Source organism: Vidua chalybeata, chromosome 2 (assembly GCF_026979565.1).
Source record: "Vidua chalybeata isolate OUT-0048 chromosome 2, bVidCha1 merged haplotype, whole genome shotgun sequence".
In the NCBI taxonomy this organism is placed as follows: Eukaryota; Metazoa; Chordata; class Aves; order Passeriformes; family Viduidae; genus Vidua; species Vidua chalybeata.
In genome coordinates, this window is record NC_071531.1 from 17,113,398 (window position 1) to 17,117,868 (window position 4,471).

The window sequence follows — 4,471 nt, forward strand, 5'->3', positions numbered from 1 at the left end:
AAGGTGTGGGTACAGTAAGGGCTTCTGGTTGTTTTTGTTGGTTTCTTTTTTTTTTTTTTTTTTTGTTTTGTTTTGTTTTGTTTTGTTTTGTTTTTCACTTTTAACAATAGTACCTAGCAAAGGAGCAAAACACTATGGATATCATCGAACAATGTCTTCTGGTTGACCATTAATCTACTGGTTCATGGCCAATAGCAACTAAATCTGCTGTTTATGTGGTAACTAGAAAACATGCATGGCTTGTCTATGAATTATGTGCATAACATTACCCACCATTTGCTCTGCTTTTCATGTTTTGCTGCATCCAACTTCTGTTTCCTGTGTAATGAGATACAAAAGCTTGGAAGTATACAGCTGTATACAGACCAAGCCACACAAAACAGAAACTCATGTACTCCTGAAGAACATCTTGATCTTTCCAGATGGAGACCTCAAAAGTATTTGTAAAGATAGTGATGAAAAAACCCTTGACTATCAGAAGAACCTTAGTGATAAAGAACTCAATTTGATATAACTGTAATTTTTGCACCTTCAAGAAATATGTATCAATGTAAAATGGATACTGGATGAAGACTAACAAGCACTGGAAGTTTATTAGAAAGTTATAAGTTATTTTTCTAACTGCTTGATAAGTATTGTAGAGACTAAATAGCCCATGTTCCCTGAAAAAAAATCTCTTTTATGTTGACATTAAAAATGGAAACTTCCTTAATACTAAATGATCAAAGTGGTTTTGGTTATTTTTCCCTATACCTTGGCCATTGCCTCCACTATTACAAATACTGCATTACAAATGCTACATGCAACAAATACAACTGTGCTGTTACATACAAGGGGCAGTAGACTGAGGCTTGGGAAATTCTTGTTGCACTTGAGAAACAAAATCTGTTCGCATGGAGGATAGAGCAGCACTGGACCAAGTTGCCTGTTCTGTACTCTGGGAGAGGCTGTGGGATCTCCACCTTTAGAAGTGCTCAGAGATCAGGTAGATGAAGGTATGGATGATAGAGCAGTGGAGATAATCCCACTCTGATGGAGAACTTTGGCTAGATGACCTCCAGAGGACACTTTCAGCCAGATTTTCTATGATTCTGACTCTTTCAGGTCCCCCACATGGTAGCTGCAACCATGCCAGTGTGTTTTTCTCTGTACACACCCAGTCACTGAAAACCACAAGGTTTTCTGATACTCGGTCCCGGATTGCCAAAAAGCCAATAGCAAACATGATTCTGCATGAAAAATGCTCATAAAATGCACGGATTCTTAAAATCAAGGGCCTCCAAACTGACGACAATCTATAGAAAGCAGCCACACATACCTGAAAAGTACATCTGGGCTCTACAGGTTCACAAAACACTGTTATAATGCTCCACATTAATTTCCTATTTAAGAGACAAGACCCTTAAATGAAGCAGTTCAAAATGGTAAGCAGATGATACTAATTAATAGCAAGCTTGACACTAATGCAAAGGAATGAAAATACTTTTTTAAAATTGCTTATCTATACCACATATTCCATTGCCATAACAGCCCCAAACCTTAGTAGTTGAGCTGAATTTTTAGGATAAATAAACCAACTATTTGTGGTCTTCCTACTTACTTTGCAGTAACACAAAAAAGGAATGGCAATTCTGGAAACAATGAAATAAAGTAATTAGTCATGCTGGCCCTCTTCAGATCTGTTGTTAAGAGTAATGTTTTCATTATGACAAAACTTTGATTTCAATACAATTAATTTTAAAAGCTGTGCTATGAATTAAAAAACACCATTCAGATTTTTCAAAGCCACTACAAGAACAGAGCAGGGTGTTGGAAGACCATAATCAAAAGACAAAGTTTACATGAAAAAAATCACCTGCATGCATTAGGCCCACCAATAGCTCACACTTTCTGTGCTGGGGGAGCCCTCCCTCTCCTACTTTCTCTGAGTCAGCACTCCTTGGCCCGGGTTGGTCCATGGGCAGCATCCTACCAAGCCCTACCTCTCTCTCCCATGCAGCCTCCATGGCCCCCAGGCCTGCACAGGTCCCCAAGGTCATTTGCATGACCCAAATGCAGCTTTCCCTCAAACACACCTGCAGCCCCCACGCAGACAAGGATGCGCTCTCCGAGCCAGCTCCCAGTGCTGGCACCAAGCAAGGCTGGCAAGCACAGGCATGGGAGCCTCTGTCTGGCCAGAGACCTTCTTTCTCTCTCCTCTTCCCCCACATGTCTGCACCCTGCATTTCTTATTCCTTAGGTTCAGGTGAGCTCAAACTAGAGCTGCAGAGAGGTCCCTGTTAGGGCTGGGCCAGTTCTGTCAGGGAAAGGGCAAGCAGACATCACTTGCACTCTTACCAGCATCACATGCTGGACTAGCTCAGATATGGTGAGAAAGAAAAGGATGTATTTCAGAAATTACTTCATTTTAAAACCTCTTTATACATATTAGATCAGCATTTTACAACTGTTAGTGTCTAAGTTTAGATGCCTCTGTTATGTAGCTTCAGATGTATCTGTATCTCAAGACTTGCTGAAGTTAGCACTAATTTTTGTAGTGCTGTGCACATTTGAAAGTTGGGTGCTCCTATTTAAGCACTAACATCAGAAACCAAATTTCAGTGCCTCAGTAGTAAAATATTTAGCTAAGCAATTATATTATTAGCATTTTCATTTATCTTCAAGTTTTTACTTCTCAAGTGTTATAGACATCAGCAAATTTACCATTTACTGTTGCAATGGCTATAGAATTCTGCATAAAACATTTTCTTTATTTCTACCTGTTATTGCAGGAAGCAAAAACTCTCTTCTAGATGCCTTATATGTTGCTAAATTGAAAATATATAAATATGCAGCTTAGAATGAATTCCAAATTAAATATACACCCTGAGGGCCAAAACTAGAGTCAATAATAGTGGTGAGAAAACAGATATAATATTTTACCTGTAGTAATTTCTAAGTAATTGAAAGTGAGACTATATCTATTTATGTTGCTGTCACTTGCAGTAGTTCTAAGTTCGAATTTGGGTGTCAGCTTCAAGTGATTATGAAGAAAAAACACATTCAGATGAGTTATAATAATCAGAAAAATCTACCAAGCATATATTTCCCTGTTTCCAGTTAAGGCCAAATAATGATAGTGGAGGCACTGAAGGAGTGCACATAATTGGTATATATATCTCAGTGTCTGAGAAGTCTTTTGAAAAAATGCTAACAAAATAAATTATATTCTTCCACAGAAGAATATCCTTCCAAATTCTGTCACCCACAGAGTGTCAGAAACGCTTTCTCCATATGCTTCTTGGTCAACTCCCTGCTTAAATGAGAAGAACACTAAAATATAAAATAATAAGGGTGGCTAATGTCAGGCAGATTTCAGGTTCAGCTCTTGTAAAGCAGACAGTGATGTGGAGCCAGAATGCACAGTCATCTGTTTCTGAATCTGATTTTTCAAGCTCTGTTGCCTTCTCTCAATGCCTGAAAAGAATGGCAACAGCTGATAAAAGTCAGGGTGCTGTTATGACAGCTAAATGAAGCCAAGATTATAGGTATAGTTATTTAATTTTAAAACAATTCAGAAATTTTAATTTGCATTCTTTTTTTTTTTTTTTATTTTAACATGCAGATATTCATAGATGGTGATGTCATTACAAATTTCTGCATGCTAAAATAAAGTTGCAGGAGGTAAATAAAATTTAACTTACTTTTTATATCTATCTTACATTGTGATAGTTTAATATTTTCTTTGCATTAATATATCCTATAATATAAGTCACTTTATTAATTTTTCTGACAGTTACATTAAAAAACCCAAGAGAACATCACAGTAATTTCATGGTGTCATCAATACTGTGCACAGCAGTTCTTTGTTGCTGGTGAGAAACAAGTCTTGGTCTACAGACAGCTGATCAAAATTTTGGTGAAGAGGAACAATAAATCAGGACAATTTTTGGCACAGAAGATGGAGATTTCAAAATAAAATCAGCATGATCAGCATTTGACTTACAGCCCCTAGATGACTCATGGATGGGGTATCACATCCTTCTGTTGTATGGGAAGGATTATTTCACACAGATTTAGTTCTCTATAAAACTGGAGGTCTTTTCTATGTCTGCTGTTTAAAATCTCTGTACAGGAAGGCAAATATCTTTTATTCTGTGGCTGCTAAGAGAGAAAGGGCAAATTACCACGGGGAGGTACCAGTAAAAGTCCTGTAGTCATGGAAGAAATTTAGACAGTTAGTTTAGCTCAGCACACAATTTTTAAACAGTTAAGATTATGATGAGAGGAATCTCATCCGTATTTGTTGATGTTGAAAGGTGTTATGCTTAAATACATGCTTCTGGAAAGAAAGGAGCCAACCTGTCTTTGTGCCTCATTTCCTGAATTAACCAAGTCCTGAACTAGATAATATGGAATGTATTACTTACAAGCAATGGCTTTTATTAAAGGATATTTTCATGATGAACATCAATTCAGCTATCAGCAGGGA